Source organism: Somniosus microcephalus, chromosome 14 (genome assembly GCF_052327205.1).
Source record: "Somniosus microcephalus isolate GS21.2 chromosome 14, FLI_Smic_1.0, whole genome shotgun sequence".
Taxonomy (NCBI): Eukaryota; Metazoa; Chordata; class Chondrichthyes; order Squaliformes; family Somniosidae; genus Somniosus; species Somniosus microcephalus.
Window position 1 is genome coordinate 92,339,597 of NC_141000.1, and position 14,669 is coordinate 92,354,265.

Consider the following 14,669-nt stretch of genomic DNA (forward strand, 5'->3'; position numbering starts at 1 on the left):
GAGGTTGAGTATGGCTTTGCAGTAATGTTTCGTGATCTACTGAGATCATTGAAAAGTTTGCGCCACTGCAGCCTGGTCCTCCTGATGACATCCCTGCTTGTGCCCTCCTGCGCAATGTGTAGCCAGGCTGCGTTGATCTCCTGGGGAGGTCTCTTCTGCCCATTGGAAGGGAAGAGAACCTCCCTGCATACTGTGACTCCCTCCATAAGCAGATGGAGGGAGTCATGGGATAGCCTGGGAGCAGCCGTGCACCTCTGTGCAGTGCTTGTCAGTGTTTGCAGCACCTCAATGCTGTAGAACACTGACAGCAAAACTGTCAAAGTAAATTTGTGCATGGTCGCTTTAAGGAAACGGGCTAATAACGCGTCATCAAATTACATCATCAGACCTGCTTTCTTCATTGGTCAGCAAATGCACTGGGCGGGTTTAACAAGCCCAATCAGGGGCAAAATCATTTAGGACAGCGGGCTGGAGCCAGCAGCGGGGTCAGGATTCGCCACTGACGTCACCCACCACAGACCCGCCGAGGTAGGGAAAATCCAGCCCATTAAATCCAAAGGCAGGAACCAAGGTCCCAATTTTAACTCGGGCGGGGGCCATAATTTTAAGCCGCCTGGTGGAAACTGATGGAATCCAATTGCCTGCCTGTTCTACACCTCACCAACTTTACCTTAGAAAGTAAAATCAGACGGCGTATAAAATGGGTGGCCAATCTGACTGCGTCTGTTTACCATCAGGCGGGTTGGCTTAAAGTTTCCTCCTTGATTTTTGTTTAGAGCACACTCGCTGCAGCTACAATAGACTGGGAATATTTTAACTCCCAGGCCTCGTTATAATCTCACCGGCGAATTCCCACTGAATTGGCTGACCGAACTGGAAACCCGCCCACTTCTGGGTGGAGCAATTTCCATCAGGACAGCGAGAGACCCATTTAAAGCGGGAATGGACATCTTAAAGGGAGGTTGCTTTCCCTTGTGGCTTCTTTCGTTTCCAAGGTGAGTGAGAAAAAATCCTCGGACAAACGAGTAGCAGAAAGTTCTCCGAAGCCTCCCTGCAGGTGCTTGTGGAAGTGGTGAGGGCAAGGAAGCAATTCCTGTTCCTCAGCAACGTGAGGTCGGTTGAAAAATACGTTCTCCACCATGCATGGAGAAAGAGTGCAGCAGTCGTCAGCTCCAGGAATGCCAACCCCAGGACCTGGATACAGTGCATGAAACGCTTCAGTGACATCACTACAAGAGTGAGCACTGCTCTTCATTTATCCCGCTCATGGGAGCAGTCCTTTCATTATGGTGAATATAGACAGTTAGGCACTGCTGATCTCCCTGGCATGCATGCCTTCTTTCACCTTGTATCACTTCAACCATAAAATACAGTGGGGTAGATTTTCATCTTCAGTACCTGGAAAGTAATGGAATATAAATCAGGCGGGTGGGGGATCCACTCCGCCAGATTACTACCCAGGCAGTGAAGATGAAAATCTACCCCATTGTATTTGGATTGCTTTAAAGCTAAACCCGTCACTAAGCTGAACTTAATTTGCCAACAAGGAGGTCACTCTTCATTTATATGCCTTGTTGCTCCCTGACTTCCCATGAAACGGGAGTGAGCCGGCATGGGCTTGATGTGCCGAATGGTCTCCTACTGTGCTGTAAGGATTCTATGATTCTATTCTATTCTATGAAAGTAAGTATTGTAAGAGCTCCTTTTTATTGTGTTCCCTATTTTTTAGCTCTCTGTTCAGCTAAAGTCATACAAATCCTTCAGTTACATTTGACTTCCTGGTGCATTAGCATCGGCTAGTTTAGGTTCCACAAAATATACTTTTAGGAGGAACTAAGATTCTCAAAAAAAGTTTTTTTTCTTAAAACACAGACAGCAATTAGTATTACAGCCCTGCACTTAAAAAACCGTACAGTACTACATAGACCAAAAAAAAACATCCTTGGGCTTTGAAGAACTCCGTCAATCATGAAGTCACCCTTAGACCCATTCCAAATGGGAGAAATGAGCTCCCAGATCTATCCCAGTCTAAGTATAAGTGTAGTGTATGTACCCGTCTACCTTTAAGAGAACTATTGTATGTAACCGTCCACCTTTAAGAGAACTACTTTAGGTGTTGCACTACTTTGTTGGCTTCTGTATACTGTAATACCGACGGTGACCACACCGGTATATAAGTGCTGTGTCAGGATTTATTGGGCAGATTCGCCCTGACCTTCGAATAGTAAAGTCCTGTTTTAAGTTACTCTGGTAGTCTGTGTATTAATTAACTAAACAACCCACAGACTTTACAGTGGCGACGAGTCCGATCGTACCCTGCGGCAACAATACTTCCGAAGCAGTTAACGAGCGTCGAGAAGAGGCAACCGCCCTCGTCATTCTGCTGGGAGAAAACTCGAGTCTGCAGAGCTGGAAAGGAGGAAGAATTCAGAGACAAAGACTTCCATCAGCAACAGGCACTGACTGTCCCTTCTGCCACGGTGAGGAGTGAGCCGATCAGCACGAGAAGCAAGGCGGCCACGGTGACTGTGAGTAAGGGAAAGTAAAAAGAATAACCGGAGGATAAGGGCGGTGCACTCGACCACGGTCGAGGGGGAAAGGAGCCGGACAGAAGTCGGGTCCAGAGGCGCTGAGACTGGGGCAGCGTTGAGCAAGGAAGCCACGGTACAGACAGGCTGGGGGACGCAACAGCGTCGTGAGACAGCTAGACCGCGACCGGCGAAAAAGGCCGGGCAGCGACCGAAGCCACGAAGCGCTGCGACCGGGAGCGTAGGCGCGGGAAGATATAAAAACTCAGCCGCAGCCGGGGAGGGAAGCACCGGACTGCGAGAGGGCTGGGAGGCGTGATTGGGAGCCGAGCGAGCGGGAGAGGCAGAGCCGACCAAGGGAGACTGAGCGAGAGCCAGTCCAGCGGCTGAAACTGTTCGCCGTCAACGGGGTGTACTCAGCGCCGGTAGAGCCGAGCGAGCGGGAGAGAGACAGAGCCCGAGCAAGGGGAACTGAGCGAGAGCCAGCCCAGCGGCTGAAACTGTTCGCCGTCAACGGGGTGTACCCAGCGCCGGTTGCCCTGCCGAGAAAAGGGAAAGCACTGAAGCCGACGCGCAGGCTGTGAACCTGAAAGCCAGCGGCCGTCGCCCGTGGGGAAAGTGTACCCCTCCCGCCAGGGGAAGAAATGCGGGAAGCCGCCATTAGGCGGAGAAGAAGACAGAAGCGGGGAACCGCCATTGAAGTGGGCGGGGAGAGAAGATAAGCGCGGGAACCGCCATCTTGAAGAAAAGAAAAAAAAAGAAAATTTAAAGAAATAATCCGTGGTGTTATCAGGAAGAGAGGAAGATGCCTAAGCGTGGTAACATCAACGATTTTAATTCCGAGGTAGAAGACTGGGCCACGTATGTGGAACGCATTGAGATCTATGGTGAGGCCAATAAAATAGAAGAAGATGACAAAGCTATAACCTTGCTAAACTCGATGGGCGCGAAGACATACGGGCTCTTGAAGCATCTACTAGCACCAGCTAAACCGGTGGATCAGACTTTCGATGATATTGTGACTGTTCTGAAGGATCACTTGAACCCCACACCGTTGATGTTGGCGGAACGATTCAAATTCTATGCGAGAACGCAAAGGAAAGACGAAAGCAACGCAGAATACTTGGTCGAACTGCGTAGACTAGCGAAACACTGCCAGTTTGGAGGGAATCTGACAGAGGCATTGCGAGACAAGTTCGTGTGCGGGTTGTCAAAGGAAGGAACGCAAAAGCGACTACTCGAAGAGAACGACCTTACACTTGACAGGGCTGTCCTTATTGCAGCATCGCACGAAGCCGCAGCGAAGGGAACGGCGGAAATGCAGCTAAAGGCAGCGGCACTCAGTGTGCAGCAAATTACTTCGGGTACAACGAAATGCTATCGTTGTGGGAAGACAACACACGACCAGAACCAATGCTGGTTTAAAAACCAGGAATGTAGGAAATGTGGCAAGCTCGGTCACATAGCTAAGGTATGCCGGTCAGGAAAGAAGACCAACAATAATGAGTCACCACAAAAAAGGTACAGGAAGGTACATGAGGTGACTAGGAAGAGTCCAGATGAACAGAATTCAGACTCAGACTCCAACAGCAAGGCACTGGGTAGTCTGAGGAGTCATAATGTGAGTAAAGAAGCTGACCGACAAGCTATCTGGATCACACTACAGATTGCAAAAGTCCAAGTGAAAATGGAAGTGGACACCGGATCGGCGTTGACGGTCATGAATAAGCATGATTATAAAAAGTTATTCAAGCATATTCCCCTACGGGATACGGAACTAGTATTGCAGACATACACGGGGCACAAAGTATACCCCATCGGAAAGATAGAAGTCAAGGTGAGATACAAGGACAAAGATCACCAAAGGATGGACCTGTATGTGTTGCCTGAGGGAGGTCCACCACTTCTGGGATGGGAGTGGATCAGGAAAATAAAGATAGACTGGCATTCACTAAACACCATGACGGTAGATTCCGGAAAGGAAGATGTCAAACCTGAACGGTTGTCCAGAATATTGGACGAAGCTAAAGAGGTATTCCAGCAAGGACTGGGAACAATGCGAGGAATTAAAGCAAAGGTTAAGATTGCAGAACATGCAAGCCCAAAATTTTTCAAAGCCAGATCGGTCGGTACCTTACGCGATACGACCTGCTGTGGAGGCAGAACTGGAAGAACTTGAACGATCAGGGGTACTGTCAAAAGTGGACTGGAGTGAGTGGGCCACGCCCATTGTTCCCGTCATGAAGTCTTCACCAAGTAACAAGCCAGGGGGACCGGGGAAGGTCCGCATCTGCGGAGGCTTCAAGATCACAGTGAATCCGGTGCTTCACACGGCACAATACCCGCTTCCGCGGATTGAAGACATCTTTGCTTCGTTGGCTGGAGGGAAACACTTCACCAAGATAGACCTGGCACAGGCATACTTACAAATGGAAGTCGAGGAAGAGTCGCGTCAGTACCTCACCATCAACACACACAGAGGCTTGTATCGTTATAATAGACTGGTTTTTGGGGTAGCTTCGGCTCCAGCAATTTGGCAGAGGGCCATGGAGCAGGTATTACAAGGAATTCCAAGCACGCAGTGTTACTTAGACGATATCCTGATTACGGGACAAGACGAGGAAGAACACCTCACAAATTTGAAACTGGTGCTCACTAGGTTGAAGGAATATGGCCTTCGAGTTAATCGCAAGAAATGTGAGTTCTTCCAAAAACGGATCTCGTACTGCGGTCATGTCATTGACCGAGAGGGGCTGCACAAGTCACCTGACAAGATAGAAGCTGTCGTGAAGGCCCCCGCTCCGGAAAACGTATCACAGTTAAGATCATTCTTGGGGTTGATTAATTATTATCACAAGTTTCTGCCGAATCTATCCACGGTGCTGCATCCGCTGAATGCTCTGTTGCGGAAAGAAGTACCATGGAAGTGGAGTGAGGAATGTAAAAAGGCCTTTCGCAGAAGCAAGGCGTTGATTACCTCTGAAGAAGTGTTGGCTCATTTCAACCCAACGTTACCTCTTCGTCTAGCTTGTGATGCTTCCCCCTATGGAATTGGAGCAGTACTTTCACACAAGTTACCAAATGGCTCGGAAAGGCCAGTGGCATTCGCGTCCCAATCATTGACCTCCGCGGAGCGAAATTATGCTCAAATAGATAGGGAGGCCCTCAGCCTTGTGTGGGGCGTAAAGAAATTCAATCATTACCTGCAGGGCAAGAAGTTCACATTACTGACAGACCACCAGCCGTTGGTGTCCATATTCAACCCTAACAAGGCCGTTTCCACCATGACAGCGCAAAGGTTACAGAGGTGGTCCGTGTTACTTGGGGCACACCAATATGACATCGAATACAAAAGGTCCAAACAGCATGGAAATGCTGATGGGTTATCGTGCTTGCCATTGCCGATAGTAGAAGAAGCTACTACAGTGGACCCGGTAGAGATGTTCCACTCATCCATAGTGGAATGTCTACCAGTAACAAATTCGATGATCGAAAACGAAACAAGAAATGACCCGACTCTCTCACGAGTCTATGATTTAACGGTGGAGGGATGGCCAGCACAGGGCGAACCAACGCTGCCAGCATTTTCGCAGAGAAAAGAACAGCTGTCAGTGTGTCGAGGAACCCTGATGTGTGGATCTAGAGTGGTGATTCCACCCAAACTTCAACAGAAGGTGTTAAAGGAGCTGCACGAGGGACATCTGGGTGGAGTGAAAATGAAGGGCCTAGCAAGAGCGTTTGTGTGGTGGCCAGGCATTGATGGGGACATCGAAGAAATCACTAAGAGCTGTCTAGGATGCCAGAAGGTCCAAAACGCGCCACCACAGGCTCCTCTGCATCCATGGGAGTGGCCCTCATCTCCTTGGCAAAGGGTACACATCGACTTTGCTGGTCCATTTATGGACTCAATGTTTCTAATAGCGGTGGATGCACACTCCAAGTGGCCGGAGGTAATAAAGATGTTCACCACCACCACGGAAAAAAACCATCACAGTGTTAAGGACCATGTTTGCCAGGAATGGGCTGCCGGAACAGATCTGTTCTGATAATGGACCGCAATTTGTGTCCGAAGAATTCAAGAAATTCTTAAAGAGCAATGGGGTTAAGCACTACACGTCAGCCCCATACCATCCCGCCTCCAATGGATTGGCTGAAAGGTTTGTCCAGACCTTCAAGAAGGCCATAAAGGCCATGGGTAATGAAGCCACTAACTTACAACATAAGGTGGATAGCTTCTTGTTGGCGTACAGGAATGCAACACATGCGGTCACAAATCAAACTCCCACCATGATGTTTTTTAATAGACGACTAAGATGCCGGCTGGATTTGCTTAAGCCAAACGTCAGAAGGGACGTAGAGAACCGGCAATTCCAGGGCATGAATGAAAGGCCAACTAGATCTTTTCAGATAGGTCAACAAGTTTTGGCCTGGGACTACCGTACCGAGAAATGGCAGCCTGGAACTATTGGAAAAAGGCTAGGGCCGTTGATGTATACGGTGGACATTGGGGACAGTATAATAAGGCGCCATGTTGACCAGATCATAGGGTCAGCCACAAATGGCCAACCTACTCCACCACCTTACACGGTTAATGTTGAGACAGAGATACCCAGAACACCTACCTCCGATCTGGTAATACTGGAATCAGATGAACCTGACACTGTCCTTCAAGCCGAATCGACCTTGCCAGAAGCACCTACTACCCCGCCGGGAGTTACGACACCACCGAGGCGTTATCCGGACAGAGTCCGGAAACCTCCAGAGAGACTGAATCTGTGAACTGTCTTGCATAAAGTTGTATATATGTTATAATGTATGTTTAATGGGGAATTAATATGTTGTAAGCTAAAAAGGGAGGATTGTAGTGTATGTACCCGTCTACCTTTAAGAGAACTATTGTATGTAACCGTCCACCTTTAAGAGAACTACTTTAGGTGTTGCACTACTTTGTTGGCTTCTGTATACTGTAATACCGACGGTGACCACACCGGTATATAAGTGCTGTGTCAGGATTTATTGGGCAGATTTGCCCTGACCTTCGAATAGTAAAGTCCTGTTTTAAGTTACTCTGGTAGTCTGTGTATTAATAAACTAAACAACCCACAGACTTTACAATAAGGAAGATGGAACAAGGTGCCATTTAATTATATTATGATATTAAAATTAAGCTATGGCTCATTTTCACTGTGAGTGCTTCAGGCCTGTCTAAAAAACCTGCCAGAAAATCGCATTTGGTGCAGAAGTGGCTCATGTTTGGTGTCAAAACGTATGAAAAAATGAAACGGTCACAATACAAAGGAAGTATATCTGTTCTGGGAAGCCTGACACAAACAGAAGTTCAAATATATACATCAAAGGCTGCTTGTCTCATAGAAAAACACCATTTGGCAATCCCAACAGCAAACTGAGATATGTCAATACTCTGAATAATGAACTCGAAAAGAAGTATCTTCACCAATGTGGCTCATGGTTTATTACAGTTGATTAATTATATTTACAGGTAACAATTCATGCAGTAATATGACTTTGGGGTTTCCTTATGCATTAAGTTACAGGGGATCCCCCCATGTCACTTGACTCATATAGATGTTGAAGTCATCTCAAAGGTGCCTTTTAAAAATAACCAAAGGTTCACAGGGGTTCCCCAGTACACTGCACGAGATGCTGTTTCATTGGATTTGGAGTTTTATTGATTAGTAAGCTAATTAGTTTAAAATATTTTAGTTGACAAAGAATTAAATGATGTCGAATTCATTAGTGAAGTTTAGGCCTCCCCTACCCTGGACTTCCCCTCCCTGCCAGCCCCTCACAACCTTCCAAACACAACCCCCATGAGATGCCCTCTGGAAGTCTATCTCTTGTGTCGGCGGGTGGCCTCTGGGCCATGTGATTTTCCAACCAGTTTTCCAACCGGTGCCAGGTTAATGAGGCCCGGAAGTTAAAAGAGCTCCGGCCTCATTTCCAACTCACCTCGCCACCCACCCTCCCAAACCCACTCAGAGTTAAAATCGGGGCCAGAATCATATGCAATATCAACAACTGATGACCGAAGAAAATAGAAACTGAAGTAGCAGCGCAGTGGTGCACTTTTGATATGTAAATATGTTGCACCATAAAATGATATGATACACTTTATGCCAATGATTTCCATCAGGGCTCCAGACCTTGGCCATACCAAATCAAGGCCAACCTCTTCCTGACAGCAAGGGTAAGAGATGCCAGGCTGCTGTGACTCATCTCCATACAGATAGGCACTGGCAGAGGTATGATAGCAAGCCATCTGCCCATCATTTTGGCCAAGGAATGGTGTATGGCTCAGAGGGAATGCAGGGCAAATTATTTTCAGTAAAGGCTATATTTCCACTTTTTTTTATTACTGCTCACAGCCTTCTAACAAAGTAATACAGATGCCTAGACTTGAAATGTGCAATTTATTTGAATGCAGTTTTGATGATGCCAACAGAAAAAACAGCCAATCACGATGCACATCCAATTATGATCCTTTAACACATTTCAAAGAAGCTAATGAACCACTTAGCCGCTATGAATGACAAAATATACAGTAATCCTGCTCTGAAGTGTGAAATATTTTTGCAAAATGACTGAGCTACAAAGTTAAACGTCTTGTTTCACATGTGAGGCCCGGCATATATTTGTGAACATTTGTTACAGAGAGGCTGCAGGGCAGGATCATTTTTTGTGCTGGAGAAAAGACCACAATCACAATATGGAGGCACGAGTTACTCTGTGAATTACACAGAACTGCAAGAAATTACAACACAGAAACAGGCAATTTGGCCCAGCCAATCCATGTTGATGTTTATTCTCCGCACGGGCAATAGTCCTAATCCCATGTGCCCGTTTTGAACTCATATGCTTTTAGTCCACCTTTTTTCAATCACCTACTTAATCTACTCAGCCGACATGACCACACCATCCTCCTCCAAAACTTCTCATCATTGTCCCACTCAGTGGGATTGCTCTCTTGTTCCACTCTTACCTATCCGAACTTGGCTACATCATTTCCAGCAATGACTTCTCTTCCCTACCCTGCACTGTTACCTCTGGAATCCCCCAAGGATCTATCCTTGACTTCTTTATTTTCCTCATCCACGGACATGGGGGTCAAGTTCCACATTTTCGCTAATGACCCAGCTCTCCCTCTCCGCCATCTCTCTCAACCCCTCCACTACCTTTCTGTTGTCGGACTAGTTACCCACATCCCAGTTTTGGATGAGCCACAATTTCCTCCAACAAAACACTAGGAAGACCAAAGCCACTATCTTCTGCCCCCGCCACGAGCTCCATATATTTGTCACCCATTCCGTTCCCCTCCCTGATCGTTGTCTCAGGCTGCATGAAACTGTTCACAGTCTCTGTGTCCAATTTGACCCGAGCTGAGCTTCTGACCCTCTGGTTAGAATTTTGCCGGCACTCAGCAGCCAATTCGATTCACTCCACGTGATATCAAGAAACGGCTGAGCGCACTGGATACAGCAAAGGCTGTGGGCCCCGACAACATCCCGGCTGTCGTGCTGAAGTCTTGAGCTCCAGAACTAGCCATGCCTCTAGCCAAGGTGTTCCAGTACAGCTCTAACACTGGCATCTATCTGACAATGTGGAAAACTGCCCAGGTATGACCTGTCCACAAAAAGCAGGACAAATCCAACCCGGCCAATTATCGCCCCATCAGTCTACTCTCAATCATCAGCAAAGTGCTGGAAGGTATCATCAACAGTGCTATCAAGCAGCACCTACTCACCAATAACCTGCTCACCGATGCCCACTCTGGGTTCCGCCAGGACCACTCGGCTCCAGGCCTCATTACAGCCTTGATCCAAACATGGACCAAAGAGCTGAATTTCAGAGGTGAGGTGAGAGTGAATGCCCTTGATATCAAGGAAGCACTTGACCGAGTGTGGCATCAAGGAGCCCTAGTAAAACTGAAGTCTATCCATGCCAGAATATTACCCCCAATCCCGTGATTTTTTATCTTAAGCAATAGTCTTTTGTGTGGCACCTTGTCAAATGCCTTTTGAAAGTCTAAATACACTACGTCCACTGGTTCCCCTTTATCCACCCTATATGTTACTTCCTCAAAGAACTCCAGCAAATTTGTCAAACATGACTTCCCCTTCATAAAACCATGCTGACTTTGTCCTATTAAATTATGATTATCCAAATGTCCTGTTACTGTCTCCTTAATAATGGACTCCAAAATTTTACCTACCACAGATGTTAGGCTAACCGGTCTATAGTTTCCAGCCTTCTGTCTACTGCCCTTTTTAAATAAGGGTGTTACATTAGCAGTTTTCCAGTCTGCCGGGACCTTTGCCGAGTCCAGGGAGTTTTGGAAAATTATTACCAATGCATCCACAATCCCTACCGTCACTTCCCTCAAGACCCTAGGATGTAAGCCATCCGGTCCAGGTGATTTATTCGTCTTGAGTCCCATTATTTTACCGAGTACCACTTCCTTAGTGATTTTGATCGTGTTTAGCTCCTCCCCCCCTATAGCCCCCTGTTTGTCCAGTGTTGGGATATTCTTAGTGTCCTCTACTGTAAAGACTGATACAAAATATTCATTCAGTGTTTTAGCCATCTCCATATTTCCCAATATGAAATCAAGTATAAGGGCACGAAACAGCATGGAAACGCTGATGGACTATCACGCCTGCCACTGCCTACTGCGGAGGAAGCACCAGCAGTGGACCCTGTCGAAATATTTCATTCGACTATAATTGAACGCTTGCCTGTAACTAACGCTGAGATAGAGAAGGAGACCCGAAATGACCCGACACTGTCTCGGGTATATGGCTTGACGGTGAAGGGATGGCCAACACATGGCGACTCACTGTTGCCAGCATTCTCATCCAGAAGAGAACAGCTGTCAGTATGCCAGGGGACCTTGATGTGTGGATCCCGAGTGATAATTCCACCCAAGTTAAGGGAGAGAGTGCTCAATGAGCTTCACGAAGGCCATCTGGGAGGGGTGAAAATGAAAAGCCTTGCTAGGGCTTATGTGTGGTGGCCGGGGATCGATCAGCAAATCGAGGACCTGACAAAGAGCTGCTCAGGATGCCAGAAGGTCCAAAATGCACCACCACATGCCCCTCTACACCCATGGGAGTGGCCCTCATCTCCATGGCAACGAGTGCATATTGATTTTGCTGGTCCATTCATGGACTCAATGTTTTTAATAGCCGTGGATGCGCACTCGAAATGGCCTGAGGTGATCAAAATGTCCTCCACCACCACGGAGAAAACTATTGCAGTCCTACAGACCATATTTGCCAGGAACCGCTTGCCAGAGCAGATTTGCACTGATAATGGACCACAGTTTGTGTCCAAGGAGTTTTGAAGATTTATGAAGAGGAATGGGGTAAAGCATTACACATCCGCCCCGTATCATCCAGCCACAAATGGATTGGCAGAGAGGTTTGTACAAACCTTTAAGAAAGCAGTAAGGGCCATGTGCGATGACGACATTCCACTGCAGCACAAGGTGGACAATTTCCTGTTAGCCTACAGAAATGCGACACATGCAGTCACCAACCAGACCCCGGCCATGATGTTCTTTAACCGAAGGTTGAGGTCTCGTATGGATTTGCTCAGACCAAATATACAAAGAGATGTTGAGAATAAGCAATTCCAGCACATCAATGAGAAGCCGACAAGGAGCTTCAATGTAGGGCAACCAGTCTTGGCCCACGACTACCGAACAGAGAAATGGCAACCAGGAACGATATGCACACGGCAGGGGCCACTAATGTACACAGTGGATGTTGGGGAGAACATTGTGAGATGCCATGTTGACCAGATCCTAGAGTCACCGGAACGAGTCAACCCCATGTCTCGCCCATACGTACCTGGTGATGAACCCGACATACCGGTAGCATCTACCCCAGAAACAGTAGCATCGGAAGCTGATGAACCAACCGACGACAGGGGGCCAGAATCGCCTTCGCACCAAGAGCAAGACACTCAGGAAAGGCGCTATCCAGAAAGGATCAGGAAGCCTCCCCAAAGACTGAATTTATAAATAGACTATTTTCAGTTAATGTTCCATGTTAAAAGTGTTAATTGTAATTAGTTGATATTTAATTGTTAAATGAATGTTATGGTACTGTTAATCTAAAAGGGGAGGAATTGTAGTGTATGTACCTTTAAGGGGAGAACTACTTTTTACAGCTCCTGTATACTGTAGTACCGGCAGTGACCACACCTGTATATAAACCCTGAGTAGGGATCTGCACAGTTAGTTTTAGAGTAACCCTCATCCAGTAAACACCTGTTGATTATTCCCTGCAGTCTCTTGTCTCATTCTTGAAGGAAATACAACATCAAGATACACGGATCTAACAGCCACGAGGGCGAGGGGGCAGAAGAGTCTAGCAGAGAAGAGAGAAGCAGCCCCCGATTGCTACCCGGGGTCTTCAATTATACTCTTTTCGAAAACCCTTATCTGCGCGCCAGAATCAGGTTAGTTCTTTGTCTTAATCTTGGCGGGCTAGTTTAAACAATGGTAGCAATCTATACTGACTCTTTTTAGATTGCCGGTAATCGCATCTACCGGCTCGATAATTGACTTGTTTTGTCATAAATGTTTCTTGATGGGCCTGTCCAGCCTCGATGGCTCTCTTAATCTGTTTCCGATTATGTATGTGAACTGCTTGATGGCCTTAACTATAGGCCTAACTGAATTTAGATTTGTCTCCAATTCAGTCTAATACATAATTCAAAGTCCTGTCTGGTTTCAAAATACAAAAGTCCTTTTTCACAGACACTGCAGCTTTGGTTTCGATCCACAAGCTGTCTGCGTTGCAGAGTCCAGTTTTAAAATCTCACAGGCTTTCTGCCATGAGGCACGGATGCCATCTTGGGTACCCTTTTTGATTTAAAATGTCCACGCAGGGTCCCTGTTATTAATAACAATCTTCGGGGAAATGCAGAAATTTTGCAAATCTTACACTGAGCAGCAGGCGCATGGGAACACCGTCCCCTCCAAGTCACACACCATCCTGACTTGGAAATATATCACCGATCCTTCATTGTCGCTGGGTCAAAATCCTGGAACTCCCTCCCTAACAGCACTGTGGGAGCACCTTCACCACACGGACTGCAGCGGTTCAAGAAGGCGGCTCACCACCACCTTCTCAAAGGCAATTAGGGATGGGTAATAAATGCTGGCCTTGACAGCGATGCTTCCATCCCATGAACGAATTTTTTAAAAAGTTTAGGGAGGTCGAGTGATTTAGGGAGGGAATGCCAGATCATGGGGCCAAGGCATCTGAAGGCACAGTCGCCAATGGTAGGATAAATGAATGGGGTATCCACAAGAAGCCAGAATTAGAGGAAGGAACAGTTTGGAGGGATGGTGCTGTAGAGCTGGAGGGAAATGGGTTGAAGCCATGGAGGGATTTAAACAGAAAGATGAGAATTTTAAATTGGAGGTGTTAGGGGACTGGGGACCAGCAGGTCAGTGAGGACAGGAGTAATGGGCAAGTGAAATGTGATGCTGGAGAGGATAGAGGCAGCAGTGTTTTGGATAAGCCAATGTTTATAGAGGGTGAAAGATGGGAGGCCGGCCAGGAGAGAATTGGTGTCATCAAGTCTGGAGGTGACAATGGCATGTTTTCGCTGCAATACCCCCGGGATTCTTCTGCTTTGCACTGGTGGGTTTCCTTTTGACACCCCAACCGGAGCCCACCATGTATACGTAATGAGCCCAGACCCAGGAGAAGGGGTCAAGGCAGGGACAGATACAGAGGGGTAGGTAGAAGTCCCACCCAACAGAATTCCCTAGTGAAGAGAAGAATCCTTTTCCCTCACCCCCCTACCCCACACATCCATTCTACTACCACCTGCCTTAAGGGACAGGCTGGTATTGCCAAGAAAGACCTTGATTTTTGATTATTGTTAATAAAAAATGATTTTGCTGCTTTTTTACTTGTTGTAAAATTCTGCTAGTCCTTTACCCTTAGCGATGCAGGCCATGTTCAGTACTGTGCTCCCCTCTTCTTTTGAAGATTGGTTTATTTGGAGGCAGATGAGGGGAAACAACCATAAGCTCCCTTGGCAGCTTCTGAAGAAATTTGTCGGTCCCTCTCCTGTGCAACAGATACCTTTATCCCTACCAGA

At 47.1% G+C, this 14,669-nt stretch overlaps 1 long non-coding RNA gene across 2 annotated transcripts in view; it reads left to right on the forward strand.

Annotated features, from left to right (window-relative positions):
- The first annotated feature begins 453 nt into the window (after positions 1-453).
- The window catches only part of LOC147107698 (uncharacterized), a 44,830-nt gene continuing 30,614 nt past the window's right edge, over positions 454-14,669 (forward strand). For both annotated transcript variants that reach the window (XR_015080850.1, XR_015080851.1), the window contains exons 1-2: positions 454-528; positions 12,840-13,010. This is a non-coding gene — a long non-coding RNA (uncharacterized LOC147107698). The remainder of the gene's footprint in view (positions 529-12,839; positions 13,011-14,669) is intronic.